Here is a 16,365-nt window from a genome sequence, read left to right as displayed (position 1 = left end):
TTGATTTGCATTTGTTGAACCAGCCTTGCAACCCAAGGATGAAGCTGACTTGATCATGGTAGATAAGCTTTTTGATGTGCTGCTGGATTCAGTTTGCCAGTATTTTATTGAAGATTTTTGCATCAATGTTCATCAGGGATATTGGTCTGAAATTTTCTTTTTTCATTGTGTCTCTGCCAGGTTTTGGTATCAGGATGATACTGGCCTCATAAAATGAGATGGAGGAAGTCCCTCTTTTTCTATTGTTTGGAATAGTTTCAGAAGGAATGGTATCAGATCCTCTTTGTACCTCTAGTAGAATTCGGCTGTGAATCTACCTGTTCCTGGGGTTTTTTTGGTTTGTTTTTTGTTTTTGTTTGTTTGTTTTGTTTGGTAGGCTTTTAATTACTGCCTCAATTTCAGAACTTGTTATTGGTTCATTCAGGAATTTGACTTCTTCCTTGTTTAGTCTTGGGAGGGTGTATGTGTCCAGGAATTTATCCATTTCTTCTAGATTTTCTAGTTCATTTGCAGAGAGGTTTTCATAGTATTCTCTCATGGTAGTTTGTATTTCTGTGGGATCAGAACATTTTTTTATTGTGTCTATTTGATTCTTCTCTCTTTTCTTCTTTATCAGTCTGGCTAGTGGTCTATATATTTTGTTAATCTTTTCAAAAATCCAGCTCTTGGATTCATTGATTTTTTGAAGGGTTTTTTGTGTCTCTATCTCCTTCAGTTCTGTTCTGATCTTATTTCTTGTCTTCTGCTAGTTTTTGAATTTGTTTGCCCTTGCTTCTCTAGTTCTTTTAATTTTCACGTTAGGGTGTCAATTTTAGATCTTTCCCACTTTCTGATGTGGGCATTTAGTGCTATAAATTTCCCTCTTAACACTGCTTTAGCTGTCCCAGAGATTCTGGTACATTGTCTCTTTGTTTTCATTGGCTTCAAAGAACTTCTTTATTTCCTCCCTAATTTCATTATTTACCCAGCAGTCGTTCAGAAACAAGTTGTTCAGTTTTCATGTAGTTGTGTGGTTTTGAGTGAGTTTCTTAACCCTGAGTTCTAATTTGATTGCACTATGGTCCAAGGGGCTGTTTGTTATGGTTTCCATTCTTTTGCATTTGTTGAGGAGTGTTTTACTTCCAATTATGTGGTTGATTTTAGAATAAGTGCCATGTGGTGCTGAGAAGAATGTATATTCTGTTGATCTGGGGTGAAGAGTTCTGTAGATGTCTGTTAGGTCCACTTGGTCCAGAGCTGAGTTCAACTCCTGAACATCCTTGTTAATTTTCTGTCTCATTGATCTGTCTAATATTGACAATAGGGTGTTAAAGTCTCCCACTATTATTGTGTGGGAGTCTAAGTCTCTTTGTAGGTCTCTAAGAACTTGCTTTGTGAATCTGGGTGCTCCTGCATTGGGTGCATATATATTTAGGATAGTTAGCTCTTCTTGTTGCATTGATTCCTTTACTATTATATAATGCCCTTCTTTGTCATTTTTGATCTTTGTTGGTTTAAAGTCTATTTTACCAGGTACTAGGATTGCAACCCCTGCTTTTTTTTTTTTTTTTTTTTTTTTTTTGCTTTCCATTTGCTTGGTAAATATTCCTCCATCCCTTTATTTTGAGCCCATATGTGTCTTTGCATGTGAGATGAGTCTCCTGATTACAGCACACCAACAGGTCTTGAGTCTTTATCAAATTTGCCAGTCTTTATCTTTTAATTGGGGCATTTAGCCCATTTACATTTAAGGTTAATATATATATATATATTTATTTATTTTAAAACAAAAGGCCTCACATATTTATTACTGAACCCAGCCAACCAACGTGTTCATAACAGATTCAGAGAGGAAAACACGTCGAAATCTCCAGATAGTGGTGACATTTTCAGCTTGATATGGTAACATGATCGTGACCTTCAGACAGCATAAATATGTGTGCCATCTCATGTGCAATTCCTTACAGACCCAGCTTGGTTCTGCTCTAGTGTCTCCTTTTGGAGTTGTACCTGATTTTATTTCCAGTTTTCATCCAAATCCACTGGGGAATGGGACAATTTTGCTTTTGTTTCTTGGCCAGGAATCGCTTAATCCTGAAAGTCTTGTGAGAAGACATGGCGAGAAGTGGAGTCAAGAACACACCACGATGGCAGAGAAAGGAAGAGAGCAAGGTTAATATTGTTATGTGTGAATTTGATTCTGTCATTACAATGCTAGCTGTTATTTTGCCCATTAGTTGATGCAGTTTCTTCATAGTGTTGATGGTCTTTACAATTTGGTACTTCTTTTTCCTTTCCATATTTAGTGCTTCCTTAAGGAGCTCTTTTAAGGCAGGCCTGGTGGTGACAAAATTTCTCAGCATTTGGTTGTTTGTAAAGGATTTGATTTCTCCTTCACTTATGAAGTTTAGTTTGGCTGGATATGAAATTCTGGGTTGAAAATTCTTTTCTTTAAGAATGTTGAATATTGGCCCCCACTCTCTTCTGGCTTGTAGGGTTTCTGCAGAGAGATACGCTGTTAGTCTGATGGGTTTCCCTTTGTGAGTAACCTGACCTTTCTCTCTGTCTGCCCTTAACATATTTTCCTTCATTTCAACCTTGGTGAATCTGACGATTATGTGTCTCGGGGTTGGTCTTCTTAAGGAGTATCTTTGTGGTGTTCTCTGTATTCCCTGAATTCGAATGTTCACCTGCCTTGCTAGGTTGGGGAAGTTCTGGATAATATCCTGAAGAGTGTTTTCCAACTTGGCTCCATTCTCCCTGTCACTTTCAGTTACACCAATCAAACATAGGTTTGGTCTTTTCACGTAGTCCCATATTTCTTACAGGCTTTGTTCATTACTTTTCATTCTTTTTTCTCTAATCTTTTCTTCACACTTTATTTCATTAAGTTGATCTTCAATCTCTGATATCCTTTCTTCTGCTTCATCAATTCAGCTATTGATACTTGTGTATGCTTCACAAAGTTCTCGTGCTGTGTTTTTCAGCTCCATCAGGTCATTTCTGTTCTTCTCTAAACTGGTTATTCTAGTTAGCAATTCCTCTAACCTTTTTTCAAGGTTCTTAGCTTCCTTGCATTGGGTTAGAACATGCTCCTTTAGCTCAGAAGAATTTGTTATTACCCACCATCTGAAGCCTACTTCTGTCAATTCATCAATCTCATTCTCTGTCCAGTTTTGTTCCCTTGCTGGCAAGGAGTTGTGATCCTTTGGAAGAGAAGAGGTGTTCTTGTTTTTGGAATTTTCAGCCTTTTTATGCTGTGTTTTTTCATCTTTGTGGATTTATCTACCTTTGGTCTTTGATGTTGGTGACCTTCAGATGGGGTTTCTGTGTGGACATCCTTTTTGTTGATGTTGATGCTATTCCTTTCTGTTTGTTAGTTTTCCTTCTAACAGTCAGGCCTCTCTGCTGCAGGTCTGCTGGAGTTTGCTGGAGGTCCATTCCAGACGCTGTTTGCCTGGGTATCACCAGCGGAGGCTGCAAAACAGCAAAGATTGTTGCCTGTCCCTTCCTCTGGAAGCTTTGTTCCAGAGGGGCACCTGCCAGACGCCAGCTGGAGCTCTCCTGTATGAGGTGTCTGTCGACCCCTCCTGGGAGGTGTCTCCCAGTCAGGAGGCACGGGGGCCAGGGACCCACTTGAGGAGGCAGTCTGTCCCTTCGCAGAGCTCAAGCACTGTGCTAGGAGTTCTGCTGCTCTCTTCAGAGCGGGCAGGCAGGAACATTTAAGTCAGCTGAAGCTGTGCCCACAGCCTCCTCTTCCCCCAGGTGCTCTGTCCCAGGGAGATGGGAGTTTTACCTATAAGCCCCTGCCTGGGACTGCTGCCTTTCTTTCAGAGATGCCCTGCCCAGAGAGGAGGAATCTAGAGAAAAAGGGAGTGGTGGGAGTATAAATTAGTTCAACCATTGTGGAAGACAATGTGGCAATTCCTCAAGGATTTAGAACCAGAAATACCATTTGACCCAGCAAGCCCATTACTTGATATATACCCAAAGGATTATAAATCATTCTACTATAAAGACACATGCACACATATGTTTATTGCAGCACTGTTCACAATAGCAAAGACTTGGAACCAATCCAAATGCCCATCAATGATAGACTGGATAAAGAAAATGTGGTACATATACACCATGGAATACTATGCAGCCATAAAAAAGAATGAGTTCATGTCCTTTGCAGGGACATGGATGAAGCTGGAAACCATAATCCTCAGCAAACTAACACAAGAACAGAAAACCAAACACCACATGTTCTCACTCATAAATGGGAGTTGAACAACGAGAACACATGGACACAGGGAGGTGAACATCACACACCAGGGCCTGTTGTGTGGTGGCGGGCTAGGGGAAGGATAGCATTAGGAGAAATACCTAATGTAGATGACGAGTTGAAGGGTGCAGCAAACTACCATGGCACATGTATATCTATGTAACAAACCTGCACATTCTGCACGTGTATCCCAGAACTTAAAGTATAATTTAAAAAAAGACAAAATTGTTAAAATTGTAAATTTTATGTTATGTATATTATACCACAATAAAAAAATTTGTTAATGTCATTCCTCTATTCCACCTTCATCTTATTGGTTCTCATCCACACACTTTGTGAGGGCTAGGACCATGTGTTTCTTTCTCACCTCTGCATCTGTGGCCCCAGAGCAGAGGCTGACCCATTGCACACACTCAATTAATATTTTCTTAATTAAGGAATGAATGAAAGCTAATGTATATTAAAGGAGGGAGACACAGTAGGAGAATTTGAGATGGGTAAGTTCAGAGTAAGTGTTTTCCAGAATTCCAAGCTTAACAATATGATCTAGGGAACAAACAAACAGATTGAGAATAAGAAGACTTTGCCCTATGGACTCTAACCCCATCTCTTCTTCTCTGGGCTAAGTTCACCCCTCATGCTCTCTTGAACTGGTGAGAACATATCTGATTATCTTTAAGTATGATTCACTTTTTGGAAAATCATGCTATTAGGCCTGATTGTGTAGTGAAAACCTTAATTATTCAAAATGAATTCATTTAAGCTGCCTAATTTCATTAGTTAGAATTCTTTTAACTCCAAGTTAAAAAAAAAAACCCTCATCAACATGACTTGAACAATGAGATTCAATAGTATCCTCAGGCTGATGTCCAGCTCTTTCTATATATTCTTTCTTTATATTTTGTATAATATCAGCAGAGACACTAATTGTTTCATGATAGATTCATCTGAAATGTGACTAAGAGTCTTCTCTTGGCCAAACTTTACTCAGGATTCTGGACCTTCTCCCAGGGCCCATCTGTGCACTTCGTTGTAAAATCCAGCTTTAGCAAAGTAAGTTTAGCCAGAACCCTCCATCTTCAATATCTGATTATCCTTGATATCTGATTATGTTACACATCCTCCATCATCCCCCAGGTGATGTCTGATCACCCTGGCCTGTCTTCAGCAAGAATCCTGTTGGATCAGTTTAGCCAGAATCTCCCTTAGTAATTTTCCATCCACTGACCCTCACCCTGCTCCTTGGCTGTAAATTTCTCCTTTCCATATTCAGAGTTGAGTCCAATCTCTTTCCCTGACTGCAAGACCCCATTTTAATTGTCCCCACACCTATTGTAATGGTCTTGAATTGAAGTCTTCCTTACCATGCTTTAACAAGTATCATTGAATAATTTGTTTCTCAACAAATTTACTCATCCTTACAGAAGTGAAGCAGCCTGAACCAGGAGTGTTACTAATTCACTGTTGGGGAGGGGAGAAATGAATCGTGAATACACAGTCCTTTCCTCCAGTACCCCTCATCATTGGAGAGTATTCATCCACAGTGATCAGGCTGGAGATCAGTCAGGAGTGGGTACACCAGAGGGGTATCTTGGAATCAGTTTATGTCGTAATGAAAGAGCAGTGGTTCTCAAATATGGGTAATTTTGCCTCCCCAGGGGACATTTGGCAATATATAGAGGATTTTTTTTTTTTTTTTTGTCTCAACTGGGGTGGAGGTGGGGTGATAGTCCTCCTGGAATGCAGTGAGTAAAGGCCAGGATGTTACTAAACATCTTAGAATGCAGAGGACAGCCCTCTTACCTCACAAAGAAATATCTGGTCCAAATGTCAAGAGTAACAAGGTTGAAAACCCCTGAGACACAACGTTAGATCTGTATATCCATAGTAAAAAATTTCTGTCTAGAAACTGAAAGAGAATAGGCACCATGATAAAATGAGCAAAAAGAATCTTGGAACTAAACCTCATAATGAACATTAGATCAACAGAAATCCCTTGTTCAAAAGCAATTGGCTGAAAATTTAGTACATTTTTTGTTCAGAAGAAAATGCCAACCTGCTGATAAGGAATGAGGTTGACATGGTCTATTCCTTGTTAAAGTCCTAGAAGTTAAGTCCCTGGGTGCCAGTATGGGCTCCTGCACTAACTAAGCAGTTGTGTTATTGTAAAGTCACTTAAAGACTGAAGGACCAATTTCCCCAGATGGATCACTGGGTTTCAAACACTTCTATCTGCCTCTGCAGGTGCCACAGGGATTTTCTGGTGAGGGGTACAAATAATCCGCCTGCCCCCTTTTCACCCTCCTACACCAAATCACCTATGCTTTATGTATTTGACATGAAACACGTCAAAATATAAGCAGTATAATTTATATGTGCTAGATTATATATATGCAGTGTTCCTTTGTTTCTAGAATTGATCTCATTGTCCTCTTAGGTGTTCTTTCCAGTGGAGAGAGTAAAATCTTAAACTCACTGATTAAAGTTATCTCAATATTTTCCTGTTTAAAACAGCCTTTTTCAGGTTACTAACACCAAAAATTTTTTACCTATGGGGTTTTTTCTTTGTTCAATTTTCAGTAAACAGCAGAATACCTTCTTCAAATGATATAGAAGCCAAGTATACACATGATGGAGTAAAAAGAGTAAATATCAGCCAGGCACAGGGGCTCATGCCTGTAAACCCAGCACTTTGGGAGGCTGAGCCGGGTGAATCATAAGGTCAGGAGTTCGAGACCAGCCTGGCCAACATGGTGAAACCCTGCCTTTACTAAAAATACAAAAAATTAGCTGGGTGTGGTGGTGCATGCCTGTAATCCCAGCTACTCGGGAGGCCGAGGCAGGAGAATCACTTGAACCCAGGAGGTGGAGGTTGCAGTGAGCTGAGATCGTGCCACTGCACTCCAGCCTGGGCAACAGAGTGAGACTTCATCTCAAAAAAAAAAAAAAAAAAAAAAGAGTAAATATCTAGTCAAATAGTCAGATCAAATGATCCAACTTGGCTGTTTTCTCTCTTCTCCAAGATAGCATCTAGAGGGAGGAAAATTGCATGATCTCCAGGGGAGAAGCCCACTGGGCTATGTGCAGGTTTTCGTGCTGTCCTCTGAAAACCACCTGGTTCCTTGTTTCTACTGGTCACTAGATGACTGACTATCATCAATGATGCTTGATGATTTGTGCTGTTCTCTTTGGCACTCCTGGGACCAGGTGGTTCCCTGACCACCTCCCCCAGAAACCCCAGCCCACACCCACCGCCTGCTATATCTGATTTGTTTAGGCCTTTCAATATTGGAAGAGCAGCAGGGCTGCCAGTCTCCACCCAAGCTCTGAGAATATCACATTAAGGCCTTAGTTTTGGCTACATTAATATTTGCTTTATTCACCTCATTTCTTAACGACCATTTAAAGATTTCCACTTTGCTTAGCCAAATTTGTGCCCAATTTGCCCCTCTTTCTTTCCCCTTTGTTGTACCTATTCTCTTATAAATCATTCTAACCTATTTCCCTATCTTTTGTTTCAGCATAATTTTTCCTTTCATAGGGGTTCTGAGGCTAGCAGCTGTAGCTTGGAACAGAAGGAATCCAAGCTAGGCCCAGGATGGGGGTCCACACACTTTCTTTTATTTTTATTTTAACTATATTCATTGGTAGGGGCTCTACAGGCTGATAGCTGCAGCTTGAACCAGCTGGAATCCAAGCTTTGCCCAGCATTAGGATTTACCCCAAAATTCTTGCATTACCTCTTACTCACATTTTAGATATGACAGATAACAGTAACCGAAGATCATATGTTTTTCTTTTTCTTTTTCTTGTTACTCTGCATTTCCTTATGCATCCAGTGAGACAACTTCTTGGAGTTGGGTCCATCATTTTAAAATTCCATTGGTAACTTTTACCTTCAGTAACTGATTATAGCACAGCTATAGTTCCATATCATGGCTGACTCTGTAGCCATCCAGAAATGAAAAGTTCATTAACATCCACCCTTTCATCCTTTTTCTTCCCAAACCACATGCTCCAGTGAGTCAGGTTTGGTCCCATGAATCCCTCTTCTGATACCAACTGTGACAATTTGGAGCCAACTACAAGTTTAGAGAGCACAATATCCACAAAATGGCCCTCACTTCTGACAGCAACTGCAAATTCTGGTAGGTTCCCAAAGCCACTTTCAGTTTTCATAATTTTCCATGAGGACTCACAGGATTTCACTGAAAGTTGTTATACTGATTGTTACAGTTTATTATAGGGAAAGGATGCATATTCAAATTAGTCAAAGGAAGAAGTACAGGGCAGAGTTTGGGAAGGTGCCAAACCCGAAGCTTCTGTTTCCCCTTTCCTGTGGAGTCAGCATGTATACTTTCCCAGCATCAATGTGTGGCAATATGCAGAGTATTGCCAGTGAGAGAAGCTCACCTGAACTTCAGTATCCAGAGTTTATATTGGGGTTTCATTATGTACACATGATTGACAGACTGCCAACATGATTGAATTCAGTCTCTAAGTTGACTTACACCATGTGACCCAAAGCTCACACTCTGAATCACATGTTGATCTTTCTAGCATGACCAGCCCCCACCCTAAATCACATATTTGGTCTTTCTTGTGTAGCTAGCCTCACCCTAAGATCTAGTGTGGCCAGCTGCCACCCTAAACAAGGACACTCCCATTGAGTATATAATACATTGAGTATTATATAGATCAACTCTCAGAAGCTGAGGGCAAAGGCTAGTCCTCTCTCTGGGTGAGGCCAAATTTTTTACTACACAGACCTGTACTTCACACCATATATAAATATTGACTCAAAATAGGCCAAAGACCTAAATTTAAGAGCTAAAACTATAAAATTCAGAATAAAACAAAGGTGTAAATTTTCATGACCTCCCAGTAGGCAGAGGTTTCTTAGATACATCAACAAAAATAAAAGTGACAAAGGCACAAATAGATAAATGGGACTTGACCAAAATGTAAAATATTTGTGTCTTAAAGGACACTATCAAGAAAGTGAAAAACAATCTACAAAATGGGAGATAATATTTGTACTTTTTTAAAGTATTTATAATGAGTTTTTGAAATTTAATCTTTATTGGTTTAACTACAAAATTAATATTGCTCATTCTAAAATATCACATTTTAGGAGTTTATAACCCACCAAAAGGGAATCCAATAGTAACTTCCTACAAGAAAGCTACTCTTAACAATTTGGGGCAATATTCAGAGAAATAACATTTTTACAAAAAATTTAAACTTTAAACACTGCTTTACAACTTGTTTTTTTCCCTTAATTTATATCAAGGCCACATTCTGTGTCAGTAATTAAATTGCTATTTAGTATTATACTATATGAATTTACAATAATTTACTGCTTCTCTATGAATGCACATTGGGGTTGTTTCCATTTTTTCTTTATTAAAAACAGTGCATCAGTGGGCATCCTTCATATGTAATTTTGATTAAAGTTACATATGAATAAAAGTCAGAGCTAACTGTGTAGATGTCTTTTCAAGTACTTCGGTGGATATCTGCTGTTTTGACCTGCCCAGTTAATTCTCTCATCTTCCTATAACACATCCCATTTTCCTTTGGATAATTGCCTCCCATATTCCATGCAGTTCTTAATGGGGCGGCAAATCAGAGTACCCTGCTACTCTGGCCATAGTAATTAGTGTAATAGGAGAGCCTGTGACCCAACCAAGTAATCAGATCCCTTCTCTGGGATTTAACATACGAATCCTAGCAAAGAAAAGCTCTTTCTTTACTTGGAGATGGTTCCTGGAAACATAGGAGCTTAGAGTCTGTGATCCCTTCCTTACTGCCTGAAGGGATCCCACTTAGAGTCAGAAAAATAAAATAGGTAAGAATGAGGCTATTGCACAGAGAAAAACAGGTATGATAAAGAATGAGCTAATGACATTCACGTTACTGAATCCAGTCCTAACCGAAGCAGTATCCACTCCCAGACTTCCCAGTTACTATATATAACAAATTCTCTTTTCTGTAGTTGGGTTTCTGTCTTTCGTACAATAGTCCTCCCTTATCTGTGTGGTTTTGCTTTCCACGGTTTCAGTCACCCACGTTCAATAGCGGTCTGAAAATAGATGAGTACACTGCAATAAGATATTTTGAGAGAGAGAGAAAGCATGTTCAGATAACTTTTATTACAGTATATTGTTTTAATTGGTCCATTTTATTACTAGTTATTGTTAACCTCTTACTGTGCCTAATTTATAAATTAAACTTTATCATAGACACATATGTATAGGAAAAAAACAGTATGTATTAAATTCGATACTACCTTTGGTTACATGCATCCATTGGGAGTCTTGGAATGTATTCCCTGTGAATAAGGGGGGACCACTGCAATGGAAAGCCTCACTAGTCATTACATTATTCAGCATCTTTTTACATATGATGTCAGACTAGAAGTCTGGATGTGGCAGATTTCTAGTTGGTGCTAAAGGAGAAAGGCCCCAGCTACTCACATACATGCAGTCAGCACAAACCACATAATCCCTAAGCACCTAGTGGCTGTTTGGCTGTACTGGCTCCCTGGTTTCCTAGCAACCAAGCTCCTTTCTTCCTCACACACTCACACCTTTTGTGACATTGCCTTCTCAAGACTGTCCTTGATGTGAATGTTTGGAAGGTAGAAAAGGAAAAGGCAAGGAAATATACACAATATAATTTGCTCCAGGAGTGGAGACTTGAGAACATATGCTAGAGGTGGCCTAGCTTACAGATTCAGAAAATTCACTGGCAGACTGAAAATAGCAAGAAGCCGGGCACAGTAGCTTGGGTCTGTAATCCCAGCTACTCATAGGCCATGGTGGGAGGATTGCTTGGGGTTAAAAGTTTAAGACCAGCCTAAGAAACATAGCAAGACCCTGACTCTAAAATTAAAAAAATAAAAAAATAAAAAAAAGCTGGTCATGGTAGGGTGTGCCTGTAGTCCCAGCTACTTAGGAGGTAGAGGTGGGAGGATCACTTGAGCCCAGGAGTTCCAGGGTGCAGTAAGCCATGCTTGCGCTATTGCACTCCAGCCTGGGTGACAGACAGAGACCTGTCTCTAAATAAATAATCAGTTAAGTAAAGCAAGAGATTTTGCTTTGGTGTTAACATTCTTGCTTGCTTATACCTAATTATTTTTGTAAAAAAAAATTAGTATGTATATTATTCAGGTAGGGCTACCACAACAAAATACTATAGATTAAATGGCTTAAACCACAGAAATTTATTTATGCAAAGTTCTGGAGGCTAGAAGTCCAAGATCAAGGTTCTACTCAATTTGGTTTCTGGTGGAGTCTTTATTCCTGGCTTGCAGATGACCACCTTCTCACTATGCCCTCATATCACCTTTCTCCCATGTGTGCAGGGAACAGAGGGTCCATGGTCAAAGGATCTTTCCTCCCCTTCTTACAAGGCCACTAATCCCACCATGAGGGCCCCACCCTCTTGACTTTATGTAGCCCTAATTACCTCCCAAAGTCCCCATCTCTAAATAATATCACATTGGGAATTAGGGCTTTAGCATATAAATTTGGGGTGGGGGTACACAAACATTCAGTCCACAATACCTGAATATTAATAAAAGATGTTTTATATTTGTAATTCACATGATATTCACAACAGTGATGTGATAAGATAGGTTATATTGATAAAATTTTACATAATCAAAAAGTTAAGGGACACAGTCAGAAGACCAGAACAGCATTCCTCCCATCTGTGGACTAATTTATATTGTTTTCTGATCCCAGACGCTTTCGATAATTTTCTCAGTCACAAGCAATGTCATATTAGGCACAACACTGCTAGAACTATCGTTTATTTGCTACTTTTTTTGGCAGCACACAAGGCCCTTTCCCTCAGTATTTGTTTCAATGCCGCATTATATAGAAATCAGTTAATAAACAGCTGTTGTCATGAGGATGGCTACATAGGGTGCATGACTTTGCAAGAGGAGAGCAACAGACTGAAATGTTAAAACTAATTTTATTTTCATTTGGTGGCATTGGATACACTGGCAGCTCTGTCCATCCAGAGGCTCTCCAGAGTCTGCACGGCCCTGGACCCCAGGCTCTCTCTTCTACCACATCAATCTATTTCTAGGAGTCTACTTCCAAATAGAACTGGAACCTGCTGCATGTCATCTTCTCTATCACCAACACCTGCAACAACATCTTAGTTGGTTTTTCTGTTTCTTCTCCTCTAGGGTTGCCAAATAAAATACTGAACACTCAGTTAAACTTTAATTAGAGATAAACAATGGACAGGTTTTTTTTTTTAGTATAAACTGGGCACCATATATATATATATATATGTGTGTGTGTCTGTGTGTAAATACATATTATATATGTATTTTTTCTAATTCTGGCAATTCTTCCTCTAGTTAATAGCTGTTTGAAAATGCAAAGCTGATTACTTCACTCCCCTGCTTAAATTCTTCAAAATTGTGCCATTGATCTTAGGAAAAAACTCAACTTCTTAACATCAAACCCTGCATGACTTAGTCCCCCAAAATAAGTTGGATTCTGGAGCCAAATTGCTTAGGGCTCATTTTATATATCTCCCTCAAAGGAGCCTTCCTAACATCTAGATCCTAAAAAAAGTACCCTCCTATAATCCCTCATTGTGCCCTTTACTTTCCTGGCACGGCCCTTGTTGAGGAGGATGGATCACTTATTCCCCTTTCCCTGTGTTTCCAAATAGGGGGCCCTCCACTTGTGTAACACTCCTCACCTCTTGCCTTGCCCCTAGCAGAGGAGCAACCACTTACTTCTCTTATTGGTGGGTTTGGGGAAAGGAACTGGCCATGTGCGGCCTGGCCCTTCCCACTTGAAGAAATTGCTGGTCAGGACTCTTCTACACCTGCAAGTAGACTGACAGGACAGATCAGTTCCTGTGGCCTGGGATTATGCAGAGAAGGGTGATAAGTACAATTCAGCAGTAGCACATTAACAAGCCCAGTTGGTCAGACCTAAGCCATATTCTTCTTATTAGTAACGAAAGTGATATTGTACCTCCATCCACTTGACTCCTATGCCTGTCTCAGCTGTTTCTAAGTCAAGATAAGGGGAAGAGGAACATGTTAATTATTAACTTCCTAAACTCTCAGTAGCATTCACTACAATATGTTTATTTATGTTTGTTTAGCAGTTTATTTAATGTGTAGGGACCATGCCTGTTTTACTTACTGTTGCATCCCCGAATGTCTACTACAGTGCTAGGCATAGGTTTTATCTTTTTTATGTCGGGATGATTGAATAAATAATAAATAAATAAATGGCACCTTGTTGCCTACCACAGTCCTGCCACCCACACCACTCTGAGCATACATACAGCCTAGGATGGGGAGGGGAGTTGAGCCCTAACTCTGATCACTTGGTGATAGCTGTTTGGTGCTCCATGTTGAGAAACACACTGAGGTTGTGCCTAACCTCATCATAAAATTGCACCATGATCAATTCTTCATGTCTGCCATGCATGCCAGAGTGGGCAATGTGGGAGAGCATGCATAGATTTGCCTTTCTTGGCTTAGAAATATCTGGAGCCATATTGTTCCCCATCAGACGTACTCACTTGGAGCAAGGCCAGTCTAGATGGGATTTCAGCTGCTGTTCTCTTCTGGACACTGATTTGGATATCTGGTCATTTCCTGCTGAGACTATCCTACAGCTGGGTGAGTGCTGCAAATGCAGTCCCCATTCACCTCCCCCTAGCTTCCTCCCCTTTCTTACTGGGTCCAGTGGAGGCCCAGCAGGAAGTACTCACATAAATTATGAAAAATTATGTCACAGCCTATAAACCTCACTATGGTGGAAGGAAACAGGTTATACACTGGCTTCAGTTGAGGCAAATCTAAAGGAAGATCTCTCATGAGACAGTCAATTCAGCTGTAATTCAAAGACTTTCTTCTAACACTAGGGGCTCTGCCTAAGGGAAGTCTCCTTGGAGTGACTCCAGTCCTGAAGCTGTGGATCTTCTGGCTCATATGGTCTGCTTCCATCCATTCAGACCAGGCTGCTTGCTTTCGTTTTTGAGATTATTTTTGTGTGTGTTTGTCTTCAGGGTAGTATGATCTTTCCCAATTGGTGTTCTAAGTACTCCTCTATATATAGCTTCCATTCTCCATGGTCACTCTATCCTCCATCCCCTCAGACAGTCTCATCTCTTCTCTCACACAGCTTACACCCACTCCATCGCTAGATTTTAATCATCATCACCTCATGTCTCCTCTTTCTGTCTTTCCCTTTTATTTCCCCTCCCAAACTCTATGGTCCTTTGCATTTCTGACCCTGGTTATCACCTGTCCCAGCCAAAGATTCCTTCTCCTAGCCCAGTGGTTCTCAACCCTGGCTGCACATTAGAAATCACTTGAGGATCTTTTGAAAAATCTAATGGCCAGGTGACACCCAGACCAATTAAATTAGAATCTCTGAGGATGCAACCTGAGCATCAGTATTTTTTAAATCTCCCTAGGTGATTACAAGGTACAGGCAAAGATAACAACAACAGCTCCAGCCCCAGTGTGGATATTTACAAAGCACCATTCAGGATTTTTGAACTATATAACTATACGTTAAAATCATCCTCCACCTACTGACCTTCATTAGTCATACAGAAGATTTTAGAATTGAATGAATGGGGGACCTCAGAGGCGTCTAGCATTTGATAGAACAGGAGACCTGCAGGATGTTCACAGCAACTGGAAAAAAAAAAGATTCTGTCATCAAACAAGTTTGTATAGCACTTCATTCTATATACACTTTCAGAGATTTATAAGGCAAATTTACCTCAAGCTTCTGATAAATGCAGCAGAAAAAATAAAAGGGACAACAGTAATTCATTTAACTTGACCTCTAGGTTTCCCAAATTTATTTAAGGACACCTATTAACACCTTAGGGAACTCACTTTTAGAACTCTCTTAATCCAACTTTTTATCTGACCAAGGCATGGAGGGGTTAAATGATTTAAACCCTTAATATTTACACAGGTCACCTTGTGATGAATTTTTGTATTATTAAGTATTGAATTTCATTTTCCTTTAAATATCTAGTACTTCCTCCCTAGCTGTGGTGCATTTCTGCATTCCTTCACATGAGACATGATCATTAAGGTTCAAAGGCACTGAAGTGGCAGTGTTAGTAACAACTGTTGGTTGAATATTAATCAGATATTTGGTGAAATACTTTAAATATTATAGTTTATTTATTAATTCAACAAATCTTGATTGAATGCTTTCCTCTCTAGAGTAGCATCTTGTGCATATTAACAGGAGTATATGCAACTGTGGAATAACAAGAACAATAATAATAATAATACCTAAACGTTCTATAGCATTTAGCATGAGTCAGACACATGGGCTTTACCTTTATTAACTCATTTATTTCTCACAATAACCTCTATGAGGCTGGTTGCATTATTTTCCTCATTTCACAGATGGGAAACTGAGCCACAGAAAGGTTAAATAAATTGCCTAAGGTCACAGAACAAGCTAGTCAGTGATGGAGCAGGCTTTCAGTCTATTTCCAGTGGACAGACTCTTAACCACTCCTCTACACCATGTGCTTCATAGCATGTGGACAACAATTTATATAGTGAGGTCATTTCTATCTGCCAGTTTATTTAATGAGCTTGGGGTGGGGGTTCCATATTTCTCTCAGAGTAAAAGTATCTTGCTGCATTGAGTGTAATCCCTTTGTTTAAAAATCCTACTGTTTAGATGCTACAACACCTAATACTAGCTAGTTCACCTGCTAAAATAAAGATCTGTTCCAATGTTGTGGTAGAAATGACAGTGTGGGCTTCTAAAAGAAGTGTAGGCTTCCAGCAGGCTGCTCTCCAATGTGGCAAAATCCTAAGGAACTACTCAAGGGCAATTTTAACTATATTCAATTTTCACTGAGGTAGTTAAATCCTCAACTACCATTTGAGATGTGCACGGTGCTGAGTACTTGCCAATGAGATATAAAGAAAAGTCTGCTGGGGACTTCTGGGAAAGCCATGACTTTCCTCATAAAGGGAGACAAGTACAGCTTCAGCCAGACCTTTCTCTTTCAGCCTTGAATGCAGGTATGATGGATGGAGCATTGGAGCAACCACAAGGGAAAATAATACAGAC

At 39.8% G+C, this 16,365-nt stretch overlaps 1 pseudogene across 1 annotated transcript; it reads right to left on the bottom strand.

The window, feature by feature from the left end:
- Positions 1-1,758: 1,758 nt before the first annotated feature.
- Positions 1,759-2,139, bottom strand: LOC115836252 (annotated as a pseudogene). The gene has a single exon (XR_004031213.1). The product of XR_004031213.1 is annotated as a 60S ribosomal protein L39 pseudogene (transcript).
- Between the last annotated feature and the right edge of the window lie 14,226 nt (positions 2,140-16,365).

The sequence above is a fragment of the Nomascus leucogenys genome, chromosome 8 (assembly GCF_006542625.1).
Source record: "Nomascus leucogenys isolate Asia chromosome 8, Asia_NLE_v1, whole genome shotgun sequence".
NCBI classification, from domain to species: domain Eukaryota; kingdom Metazoa; phylum Chordata; class Mammalia; order Primates; family Hylobatidae; genus Nomascus; species Nomascus leucogenys.
This window is presented reverse-complemented; position numbering and strand designations above follow the sequence as displayed.